Below are 14,268 nucleotides of genomic sequence, written 5' to 3' on the forward strand. Positions count from 1 at the left end.
AAATAGCTTTTTGTATAATACATAGGAACACACACACATAAACTTTAAGGGTTTGACGTATATATTGCAAAATAACCAAATAGTTGCGAGAATAACAGGATTTATATACTTATGTACCTTTAGTAATATACCTTTGGGTACCTCTAGTAATATACCTTTTCCATTGTTAATGAGTAAATAATATTTTGATCATATAATTTTATACTAGTAAACAATTAATATCAGACATTACTTAGCTTGACATTTACGTCTTCGGTAATGTAATAAGATAAAACTTTTTGTGCGCTAACGTAAGAGACAAATATGCGAAATATATTAAAATAGGTTTCAATTATATTTATTTATAAATGTTATCCGCCTTTTTTTTCGATTTAAATTTACGTTTCTTTTTAAAACCTTCTAATTAACTTTGACAAAGATTTTTAATCTGCCTTCGAATAAAGGTACAATAATTATTAGCAAACTGTTATGTTTGCTGCGAAAAATGATAGTCTATTTTATTATAAAATAGTCTTAGAAAAAAAAACGGCTTACATTGCCTCAAATTAATGGTACTATTTTTTTCTTTTTAGTAGCTTTGGAAGTTGATTTTTGGATAAGAATTTCCATTATAAATTCTCAAGTGAGTAAGTATCTCGAATACGATATGGGGTATGCGACGAAAACGTTGCCGTGTGAACGTGTACTAAATCTTACATTTCTTGCGCCCATAAATGTGATTGAATATGAACCGGTTATATGACAGTAATTAAAAACGTTCAATGCTCTTACATTCTGTGGGGCAATTAAAAATATTCGCGTCGTACTCCGGCCGTGAGCAATCCCGTATTAGGAGCAATTGAGTTGATGAGCTCAATTGGATACACTTGATTATTTAAGACGTCTTAAATGGGGCATGGCGTAAGTTGTGGAAACGTTGTATGATTATGGTTTGGGATGGGATTGCGTGGTTGAGTAGTGACATGATGTCATACAACCGTAATGGCGTTTCTCGAATTTTATGCAGAATTAATTGATGAGATTTTTCTAATAGTTAGAATATCCAAAATTATTTTTAAATAATAATTAAATTACATCTAATTATACCGTGAAAAGTATAATTGAGGCTTCTATTCCTCAAAATACTGAAGCCTATAAAAAAGACAACTCGATAAGTGAAGTATTTCGCTCGTTATCGTGACCACAAGATACGGGATCCGCACATACAGACACACGGACGTCGAAAACAGAACTTTTTTAAAACATTTTTTAATTAGTTTATAGATAATAAAAGGAGATTCAAAAATATCTTGAGTGTTAAAGACAGTGTTTTTTCTCAACATTTGTCTATTTATGAAAGCAATAAAGAATAAAAAAGTGACATTTTAAGTTGGAGAATAACTGGGTGTGCGTAAACTGACAGTAATACCCACCTCAAAGCTTCGCTTATGAGGCGTGCAATATGACGGTCATTTTATGATGTCTCATAAGTTTTAGTAGTTGTAAAACTGTTTGTGATTTATTTCGGCCGGTATGTAGCATTATTGGAATGCTGTTTTCCGGTTTGAAGGGCGTGGTTTCCGGTGTTTTTAAAGGCACACGAGGCTGAACACCTCAGGTTGAACTGTCGTTTCCTATGAACTTCCGATATCAAAAGTAATTAACATGTTCTTTTGCTAGTCCTGCCTCCAAAGGTTGCCTGTAAAAGACTACTTGCAGCAATAAGGCCGTCTTTGCATGACTACATTGTTTACTAACTGTTTCTTTTCTTGTATGCTATATGAGCAATAAATTGTTTCTTCTTCATCTTCTATACTACTTTACTGAGCATATTAATTAAATAATAAAATAAAAATAATGTCCACGACATAAGAATTCGGGTGATACAAAATTCTATCATATTTTCCCAGCTAATTCGTCAGGTACATACAATATGGTTGAATTTATGTTCATAATATTCCTGATACAGGATTTATGCTAATAAATTCAAAATTCAAAAATTCAAATACCAAGGCTATGTGGCTTAGTTACGAAAGTGCAAAGCAAGGGTCTGTGGATAAGCGCCATTGACCTAAATCTATAACTGAATATGTGAGCATCTTTGTAGGTCCTAATTTATACATTACCTTTCCTACGTATTTCTAAGCCCGTCGATTCCGGTCATTATCTTTATTGCCTGATAATAGTCAGGAGTTTTCTTACTTAAGGCCGTCAACCCACATTGGAAAAGCCAGATAAGACTAAATCTTTATCCCCCAGTCTTTAACGTCAGGGTCTGTGCTGGATAAGCGTCTTTGACCTAAATCTATAACTGAATATGTGAGCGACTCAGAAGGTCCTAATTTATACATTACCTTTCCTACGTATTTCTAAGCCCGATTCCGGTCATTATCTTTATTGCCTGATAATAGTCCGGGGTTTTCTTACGTAAGCCCGTCAACCCACATTGGAAAAGCCAGATAAGACTAAATGTCTTTATTCTTCTCCACTAAACAAAGGCTTGTGTGATTCTGGGGTGATAATTAGGCTGATGATATCTAAACTAGATGCTGCTCTACGAGATACTCGACTTCTTGACAATCCCAAATCGACTTGCAGTTTGGAGTCCCTGGGACACCGAAGAGATGTTAGCTCCCTTTGTGTGTTCTATGGACTCTATAATGGAGAGTGTTCTGAAAAGTTGTTTGCATTGATACCTCCCTCCCTGTTCTCTGACCGCACCTAACGCGGTAGAAATAAATTTCACCCTCATCATCTGGATGCCTGGTATTCTTCTACTATCCAAAATACTAGATCATTTCTACCGCGCATTTGCAAATTGTGGAACAATCGCCCATCTGATGTGTTTTCTCTAAAATACAATCTAGGGTTATTCAGGGGCGCATAAACAAATTCCTCAATAGCCGGCAATGTTCCTCTGGTGTTGCAGATGTTTATGGGCGATGATCACTTAGCAGCAGGTGACCCACTTTGCTCGTTTACCCGCTATTAATATATATATATATAAAAAAAAACGACGAAAAAATATGGTAATCAACTTTTTCCCATACAATATTCATCATATAAACCAATTACTGACCCACTTCAGGGCATGGGTCTCCTTACACAATGAGAAGGGGTTAAGACCGTAGTCCACCACGCTGGCCTAGTGCGGATTGGTGACACCTTTGAGCACACTATAGAGAACTCTCAGGCATGCAGTTATCCTCCCGATGTTTTCCTTCACCGTTGAAGCAAGTGATATTTTAATTGCTTAAAGCGTACATAACTTAGAAAAATTAGAGTGCTGTGTAATTGAACCCCCGAAAGTGAAGTCGAAGTCCTCCCCACTGCTTCATACAACATTATCGATTCTTTTCTGGGAGTGCAATCCGATTTAAGATCGTGTCGCGCGCTGACTCTGAGTATGCCGTTTTATAGAACTTAGTTCTATGAGCACTCGTTTACAGTGCAAGCCATAGCGCTGTGGAATGCGCTCCCAATCGACATAAGGCAGTCTAAGTCACTTTGTATTTTTAAGAAAGCTGTCAAAAACCACTATAGTTTACATTGAAGATGACTTGTAATAGTATTTACTGTTGTTAGTGTATTTATGATATGTTATAGTATATATTAGTTTATTATTTTTTAAATATGCACAACCTGCAGTATGTTATCCTTTTGTTTTCCTTATCCTAAGGTTGCCTGGAAGAGATCGCTACAAAGCGATAAGGCCGCCTTTTGTATACTTCTTATGTCTGTGTTTTCTTTTATTCTTCTTTTGTATTTTTATTTGTGTGCAAATAAAGAGTATAAAAAAAATAAATAAATAAATTATCAAGCATGTATTCAACTACTATCATCCGCAGGCTATTAACGTCCCACTCCTGGGCAAAGGCCTTCTCTCTCATAGGTACGGTATAAGGGCATAGACCCAACACGTTACTTCTATGTGGTTTGTTTGGCTTTGACGAATATTATCAAGAGTTAGTGATAATAATATAGTTAAATAAATAAAGTTTTAACTAGTACAGGAGTTGGCGTAACTGAAACCTGGCCTAACAAACATTTTGTACATTCCTATATATTTGCAATTACTAACCTCATTTATTAAGTAAGCAGGTAATAATTTTTGGTTAAAAGTTCGGAACCTATAAAACTGTGAAACCTGATGAAGGCACCGGCAACCAAATCTTATGTTTTAAGAAGTTTTGTTTAGTAATAAATCTTAAACGCAATGTTTTTTATACTTAATCTAAAACTCAGCGTACAAACTATTTTAGGCATAAATAAAGTTTATTATTATTATTATTATTAATAACTGAGACCAACAGCTTAACGTGCTCTCCGAGGCACGGAGGTTCACAAATCCAACTACCATAGAATAAAGACCATGCAGAAGTCGTTTACACGACTAATATTGAAGCATCAAAAACCACTCCACTTTAGAATGGTTTCTCAAACAAACGGTTAGTCCCTCCATACCATTTAGCAGTTGACAGAAATTATTTTACCTCTAATGTTCGAAATGTTCACAATAAAATTAGAATATGAGAAACAGTTTGTGAGCTAGCAACATTTTGCGGGTGTAAAATGAGACGTACGCGGGGCGTAATTACTGTGTTTGGACACAATACACTGCATACAATAATGGCTGAATGAGGATTCTGTATGATCTTAATTCAATGCCTATAGGTATTGTTGAAATAGCAGGCCTTTCGGATTGTGTAAACATTTGTTTACCGCTTAATGCGCCCTTTGTCATCGCTACGGTGAATGATGTATTCTGTGAAGTCAAACACAAGAGAAAATTATCACGTCAGCGGGTCGGAAAGCGTTGAATATGATTGATTACACCTATCGAGGTTGTATGATTTTCAATGTACTAAAGAGGCGTATTCTCTGTAAATCTAAACTAGACGTTCTTTTACTATCTTATATTATATCAAGAGCTCGCGTCATAATTTGACAATGACATCTTTATTACAGAAACTCGTTTTAATATGTTATAATTTTTATTAGTGTTTTACCTACACTTGGAGGAATTATCAATTTTATAAATTTAAAATGCATATAAAAAACAAAAAAAAGTTTGGAAAATCCAAAAGTGCACGCCTCATAATCTCATTTTTTTCACAATAAAATTGAATTTTTTTTAACTGAAACTTTCAATGCTAATTATTATTCATTTTTTGTAAACAAGACACGGGAATGTCATAATGATTGCACATTGAAAGTTACAATTAATATTAGCTAGAATAATTACATGGAAATTTAACGACAGTGAATTGAACGCTCATAACTTAACTAAGAAATTATGTCGTGTGTTACTTTAGATAATAAAAAAAAAATATTCCGATACGATCATTTGTTCGACCAATTTTCAAAACATTTTTGATGCCACATACACCCGTCCATACACGGACGTCCAGAAAAGATTATGTTTAATGTTATTATTTACTATGTTAAACAAAAAAATTGTTATTGAAATGTATTTTATGTGCATGACAAATTATTTGACTTGATATTAGTGTACTCAAATTAACCTGTAAGTGCAATATAAATAACAAAAAATCAATTTCAGTTTCGAGAAAACTGCTTTTTTTGAAATGTCGAGAGTAGAGCACAACCTCAACGCTTCGCTTATGAGGCGTGCAATACATGGTCGTATGTGTGTGTAATGTGTTTTTCATTGTTTTAATGAATGTTGTATGCATAATTTTAACGGTGTTTAAAAGCTTTCTGCACTCCTTCTCTTTATAAACTATACGTGTGGGAAATTTCATACTCCACCGTCCGTCATAAGCCAGTCCACTTAAAAAGGGGTACAAAAAATACGATTTCATCACATGAAATATTTATATTTGTCATAAAATGTTTAGTGGGTGAATTTATTCTTACCTAATTTGCGAGTTAATTAGGACGTCTGGCTAGATTTTATTTAGATAACGTCATTGGAATTTAGGATTCTCAAAACTTAATTGTATCAACAGGTTTTAGGAATATGTCAATTTTTATCCTTTTAGTATATTATAATATCGTTTATCAAATATGGAAATAATTTCCATTAGAAGTAATACGATTAACAAGTCTGGTAGAGAAAAACATAGTAAAAAAAACGTATTAACAACCGGATAAGATAGACTTGATATTCTATATGTATATGATTACGATCTGGAAAAAAATAAAATACATTTTATTCACTTTTTTATATTTAATATAGTTTCTCAATACGATACGTTTTGCAGGGTCATTTGAATAAATCCTGAAGCGGTGATAACCCAGTGAGTAAGACTTCGACTTCACTTTCGTGGGACCCATTTCGAATCGCAGCACGGACCTCTAAATGTATATTATACTTACGATCTGGAAAAATTTAAAATACATTTTTTTCACTTTTTTATTTTCAATGTAATTTCTAAATACGATACGTTTTGTAGGGTCATTTGAATAAATCCTGAAGCGGTGATAACCCAGTGGGTAAGACTTCGACTTCACTTTCGTGGGACCCATTTCGAATCGCAGCACGCACCTATAACTTTTGTAAGTTTTGCGCGTGTTAAGCAATTAAAATATCACTTGCTTCAACGGTCAAGGAAAACATCGCGAGGTATACCTTATAGGATACTTTTTTATTTATTTTAGTTTGGTGGCATCGTGAGGAAACTTGCATGCCTGAGAGTTCCTCTTAATGTTCTCAAAGTTGATGTCCATCCAGTCGATACAACCATCCATCCATTTACCATCCAGTCAGTCCAGTCCATCAAACTGCGCTCGGCCAGCATAGTGGAACACGGCCTTAAAGCCGAAAGGGTTAACCCTTTCTCATTGTGGCCCGTACCCTGTAGTGGGTAGGTAATAGGTTTAAATGATGATGATGATGATAATCATTATTTCCTTTAGTGGGTGATAGAAAATTAATCTATGAAGGTAAGGGTATTTAATCAATGAATACCTTCATTGATTAAGCCACTCCCATACCATAATTAGCTACGACGAGAATGAATGAAGTATTTTTTATAGCTAAATGTATAATTTTATAGTTAAAATTTAATCCATTTCCGTTCATTAATATACTTACAGCAGATCTTTAATAGGTGTCATTCCCTTCACCAATTTAAATGTAAATCCGATAATATCAAATCTCTCAGAATATTACCTGAATATAACATACGGGTCGTAAATAAATATATACGGTCGTTCACGACAGCAAGTGTAGTTTCTTTTGGGATCATTCGGGCCATAATTTTTGGAACATTAAGAACTTTACACCTCGGTATGAGGTGTCGGCGTGGATCGTGGGTGTCACAGGTGTAACAATTTATAGTGGGTAAAAGTTAGTTCTCATCAACACGAAGACGAACAATTTTGGATAGTGTGAAGAAAATCCATAGACACTATTATTATATTTGAGCAAGTAATGTTAATTGTTTTTTTATTTATGACCATTGAGTCGATTTTGATGAAATTTAGCACACATATAGCTCGAATCCTGGGGATGGACAAGGCATAATATTTGTTTCGGAAAAGGTGCTTGTAATAGTTGCATTTGTCACCAATACTTGGTCAAATATTGCATAAATATTGTTTGCGACCCGAGCACAGCCATAGTACATATTTTATGTGTTTGTAACACACAAAAGAAGCGCGGACGAAGTCGCGGGCTATAGCTAGTTGTTGATAATTTTTTGGACGAGCATTGAAAGTGAATTTAACTGACGATTGAAAGCATATTTCGTTACATGAGATAGAAAATACATATCATAATTTTGCAGTAACCCTGCTTTCTGAGTACAAGACCGTGGGTTCGATTCCCACTACTGGAAAATGTTTGTGTGATGACCATGAATGTTTTTCAATGTCTGGGTGTCTATATTCATCAGTCATCTTGGCACCCATAACACAAGCTACGCTTACTTTGGGGCTAGATGGCGATGTGTGTATTGTCGTAGTATATTTATTTATTTATTTATAATTTATAGACAAGAAATGCGCGCGATTTTTACTAAGAACTCCAAGGGCGCTCTGGAAGGGGAGTGTGGAGCAAAATAGAGTTGCTCAGTAAAAAATAAGATAGGTAGTAGTTTTTATAGTAAGGCAGAAGGCTCACAGTTACTCGGCAGGCAATGAAAGAGCGATGCTCGAAATATCTCTACGTGATCAAATCAGAAATGACGAGATCCGTAGAAGAACTAGAGTTACCGCGGGGCAAATCGATCAAAGAACCGATGGACGTTGGGGTCTCAAGGTGCTAGAATGGCGACCCTGAATCGGTAAACGCGTTGCTCGACCCCTAACGTGGTGGACCAGCGACATCAGGCGAGTCAGTGGGAGCCGCTAGAAACAGGCGGCCTAGGACCTTAGATTTTGGCAGTCCCCACAAAGCCTGTAAATCGGTTGTGGTGGTGATAATGATGATTATGGTGATGAAGTGTTATTTTTAAAATGAAACACTTTAAGTTTAATCGTATGGTATATGAACAAAAGTACTGTTTACTGTTGCAAATGCAAATCTCAAGATTTTGTAAAAGTAAACACAAAATCTATGGCTGTTCGGACATTCGTGGACTAGTGAAATGAGACCTTAAGAATAGAATTTACTAGTCAATAAAAATATATCTTTAGAAGTAAGTTGAACTTAATAACATATGTAAAGGGAAACCATTTTGTGACATTTGACCATGATTACTAGTCTGTTTTGTTAAGAGTTTGTTTTGTTAAAGTAAATATTATTGTATGAATCATCGAAAGCCAATTCAATTTATTAACATTTTGATAATATTTTGTGGGTTTTTCATCAACATAAACTTTTATGATATTAGGTATATGACATACCAGAAGTGAATGTTCTTAACTCAAAATTTAGTTGATATTATAGTATACATTTTGGTGTCTCAGGAAATACTCAGACACCAAAATATGGACACATATAATATAGTACCTATATGAGAGAAAACTTGTCTGTGTTTATTACTTAAAAAAAAAGTAGTCAAATCTTTTTACTTCTTATAAAAAAAAACACTCAGGGTCACCACTGCAGCACCTTGGGACTCCAACGTCCAGACTTTCCTAGCAATGTTAATAAATCTAGTTTTTCAATTTCTTTTTTTTTTTTGCACGCTTTTGTAAATAAACTCAACTAAAACTCTTTATTTGTACACCACTACACAGTTAGGAATATAAAGGACGAATAGAGAGAAACACAAATATTGGAGAAATAATAATTACAAACGAAAATTAATCTTTACAATAAATAATATAAACAGACTGACTGTTAACTTATGGGCATGGTACCCAAAATGCTGGCGCTATTGCCCCTTTGAATTGCTAGACTTAGCCGTTGGGCTAAATAAGCGCCAGTTCTTGGGTCACCAGACGTAAGGACCAATTTTTGGGACACGATGTTATTAATGGGCCCAGAGTCTCAAACGCAAGCGCCGCAAAAACCGTTTTTCAATGGATTTTCTGTTTCGGTACTGTAAGAAAATTTAATAGGTACTTTAATGAACAAAATAATAGATCTAGTGCTGAGTTTCTTTCCGGTTTTTTCGCAGTAAAACATGCTTGCATAACCGATACAGTACATTGATCGATTTGATAAAAATATACTTTTGCCTGTAAACTGTACAAAAAAAGTAGATTCTTGCATATGAATGCCAAATTGACCGTTAACAATTTCACAATCGTTACAAACAAACGTTTGCTTTGCGATAAACGATGGCTTTACGATAGACTTGTCAAACTTCAAAGGTAAATAGCACACAATCAATACTGACATAGTTTAGCTATCGTACAGTTAAGTCCTTTAGGCTATCACTTCAAACAGCATTATTTAAATGATAGTTGTATATAGTCCCCGTGACTTGTATCAATCTTTTATAAGGTAGTCATTCTTATAACTACGATATGCTATCGCGGACTTATTTGGTAAGGATTTCCACACTCCACAAAACCGTGGCACAAAAAAATTAAAAAGTAGATTCATATGTATTATGCCAAAACATTTATAGTATACATCACGTATAGATCAACATGGATAGCGCTGGCAGAAGTGTTCTATTCCCGAACTGTATGATCGGCTTACGGTGACATTACCGAGTTGCAATTCCTAAGCCTTACCGTAGAGTTCCGCGTTCGGACTCCGCTGATAACAGAAACACTGCAAACAAGTCTGGACTATCGGTCATCGACCTGTAAAAGGAATGGACCGCATTAAGATCATACTGTAGATCTGTCGAGCTCTAGAACGTAATTGAGGTTTGGATTGCGGTTTACATACGGCTGCATGCAACGAGGTAGATTCATACAAACTGGACTAAAAAGCCTTTCCAGGCAGTTATTTTATAAGTCCTAAACTTATAAAATAACTGCCTTGTTATTTTATAAGTTCTGGAGAAATACAAAATAATCACTAATCAAGTAGTTGAAAAATAAAATTAAAAATAAACCTTTATTAACAATTAACTATTAAAACATAAAAACGACAAGTCTGTACCGTAGGTGTCTTTTCAAGTAAACAAATCCCAGTTTACTTTTCGCTCAGTCAGTTGATATCACAATTAATCAAAAAAGAAAAACACATGCACTTCTCATTACAAACATTTTTTTTATTTGTTGCACATACCTACTATTTTTAATTTTAAAAACCTTAAACTATATTATGTGTAAGAAGCTTTTCAGCCGTTAAGGATACGAGCCAAGATATAATTTTTGTTTTGTAGAGGAAATTCTTATTTTACAAGAGTGAAGTGAAAACGGCAGGTCCTTATTATATGTGACTAAAAATATTCTATTTTCTCGAAGGGCCGGAACTAGTTCAGATCACTCTCGGTGTGCCATAATAATTCATACAGCCTACCAGCCAACAGAGTACCGCGGGAGTACAAACTCCTATTTCCTATGAGTAAGGAAGTCAGAGAGTCAGATATGAATGATATTAAAAATACTTCACATTATTAGGTGGTCCATGTGCCTGTAATTACATCGGCAACCACGCCTGTCAGACTTCAAAATGCTGCTTGGCTACTGCCTAGCATCATTTTGAAGTAAGCATGGTGGTAGAACTTCCGCGAACGAGCTCACATAAACCTACTACTACTACCTAAAAGGTACATAGGCAATACATCGAATAAAAAGATAGCAAGTTGCAGTGCGCCTCTGTTGAATTCATACAAATTCATAAACATCAATGAAGCTGCACCGATGTTGGGGAATTGCTGATATTGCAATGGAGTGGCAATTTCGGTTTATGATTAGCTTGAATCGGAAATGCTAGGTATTTTTATTATCTTTGTTGAGGTATTAAAATTTTTGTGGATGAAATTTATTATCGTTTCGTCAGTCCGTCTGTTGGCTAGTTTATCTAACAAATGATTTAGCAGATAGGGCTATAACTGCTAAATTAAGAAACGTATAACGAACCAACAACCTAATAGTAGTGGCCCAAAGTGGAATGGGTTGATAATGATGAAACAATGTAATACTTTACTTACAAAGTCGATAAACAGAAATGATATAACAACATCCAATACTGTATAACTAAAATAGTGAAACAACAATTAAAAATTAACAAATACTCTAACTACATATTACTTTATATATGTTATTAACTGAATAAATAAATACACATTTACTGTATACCATAAATATAATGTTTAGAATGTTTAGTTTGATGTTGGAATAGAGCAACTGCTGAGTTTCTTGCCGGCTTCTTCTCGGTAGAATCCGACTTCCGAACCGATGGTAGAGTCACTAAAAACAAGAGACAGACTTGACGTTTCAAAAGTTATTAGGCCTACTTGAAATAAATTAATTTTGAATTTTGAATGTTTAGAATCCCCGTCAATCCAGTAGGACCAGAAAAGTAATAACTATTTAATGTTGGTTTATTTGGTTCTTTTTATATAATTTTCAGTATTTGCACGAGACCTGCAGTAATTTCGTTCACTATGCAATCGCGAAATGGTTTCGTGTTTCATTTTCGTTATTCCATGACATGCAACCGACGGACTCTAAACACGCCATTGAAGTTTTGCTCGTGTTTTTTGCGACGATAAAATAACTTGCTTATCTTTCTTCAATTCATTATGTCTATATATTTGAAGGACGCCTCGTGGATATGGGTGAGTTATTGTAGGCAGGGGAAAAGCAAGATTTGATTTTACTTGACAAGTGTGTCAAGTATAATCAAAAGAAAGAAGTTTTTAATATATTCATATGATTTGTAGCGGCTACTTAATTGGTGCTTAAGCATTAAGTAAACTGTGTAGGCCTTAATAAATAAAATAAATAAATAAAAATAAATAATAAGTGTCGCGTGGTATGATATAAAGTTAGTATGATTTCATATGGATCGCAAATGATAACAACCTTACAGCGCCACCGAGGGATGGGGGTGACCGCGAAAGCTCGCCAGGAGTTCATCGGGAATGGGGGAGATAGACCTAAGGGTGTATCATGTGTGGGCTCGGACTTTTAAATCAATCTGGCTATTAGGACACAGTTTAGCCCAAACGACCCTGTTTCCGTCGACATGATCCAAATGTCCGGATGACGTAAGGAATCACATAAATTCAGTGCTGAATAAGTTATTACCATGGCTTAGTTAATTTAAGTGTAATTTATTATCACATGCGACACTAAGAGATAAAATTATGTCATTAGCTTAAAAGTTTTAAGGACCAGCCGGAACTTCAATTCTCTATTTTTGATATTTAAATGTTTTGCAAATTATTAATGATCTTATTGTCTTGAGGAATTTATGATAGACAGTAGTGGATTTTTTAAAATGAAATAAAAGATATGTCCTATGCTAGTTCGCCTGTTAGAGATCCCTTTTATCAGTTGAACTTACCTTAAATATTATTCAGGTAGATAGAGATCGCTTTTATCAGTTGAACTTACCTTTAATATTATTAGGGTAAGTACAACTGATAATAGCAATCTCTACTAAACGAACTATTTAGGAAATATTAAGGCTAATAAAAGGCTGAATGTCTTCTAAATTAATTAAAAGGTTAATGAATTTATGATATAAATAGATTAAAAATGCAATGGTATGATTCAAAACTACCGGCGCTTTCTCTTATAAAACTTGACACACATCCTTGTCTGGGTTTACAACATTAAAATTACAACTGTTGTACGTAGATTATTAAAATGCATGTATAGGCTCGAATCGATACAGGATTTTCTTCTTGTTGCACTTAATTACTTAGATCATATTTTTAGAACCATCAAAATCAATCAAAACCACAAAATTATGCAAAATCAGGCACAATAATTATGCTTACATTCAATATAAACTAAATTTGCAATTATATGGACAAAAACATGAACCTGTGTCAATCACTTTAAAACTCATCAATTGAAAGATAAGTACAACCTACTTATCTTTTATATAAAGAAATTGAAATAAAAACTCCACTTCAGGTGGAACCGACTCTTAAGTGCTATAAAAATTGGAGCAGTAATAAATTTTGGCATCTGCTGACCTTATTAAAGCAAGGCCATCTTGAATGTCCGCATCTTTGATGTAGATTTACGCGCAATCTGCGTCGAATCCTGCCCTGATTCGCTTATTTTAAATACTTATTATCACATTGTGACGAAGAGGAACTTTTTTTTAATTTATAACTTTCACGATAAGGTTTGCGTTAAATTTTTGCGATACTTTAGCATCGTTTTTGCAATTAGGAGTTTTCTTGTTTTTTTTAAGCAAATTTTTCACATTCACATGCAAATCTGTGCAATTGTGTAAATCGCACAGATTTGCATGTGATTTTTTATATCAAGTGGCACTAATGTATTGTATTAATTTATAATTCCTAATGTTTGCATTGCATTTTTTGGCTTTGTTCAGCTTAGATTTTGATATTACTACGAGATATTTTTTTCAAGCAAATTGTTCCCTAGTAAATTCACATGCAAATCTGTGCAGTTATGTAAATTACAAATAATTTTTAAATTAAGTAGCTTTGATGTTTTGTATTAACTTATAATTCTTCCATTTAGTTTTGCATTACATTTTTGCCATTCTTCAGCTTAGTTTTTGCTATTACAAGTTTTGTTCTTTTTTTCAACCATATTGTTGCCAAGTAAATTCACATGCAAATCTGTGTACTTATGTAAATTACAATGAATTTTTAAATCAAGTGGCATTAACGTTTTGTATCAATTTATACTTTCCTTACTTAGCTTTGCATTACATTTTTGAAATTCTTCAGCATCGTTTTTGCTATTACTAGTTTTTTTTTCTATTTTCAAGTAAATTGTTCCCAAGTTAATTCACATGCAAATATGTGCAGTTAT

The sequence above is a fragment of the Pararge aegeria genome, chromosome 6 (assembly GCF_905163445.1).
Source record: "Pararge aegeria chromosome 6, ilParAegt1.1, whole genome shotgun sequence".
NCBI classification, from domain to species: Eukaryota; Metazoa; Arthropoda; class Insecta; order Lepidoptera; family Nymphalidae; genus Pararge; species Pararge aegeria.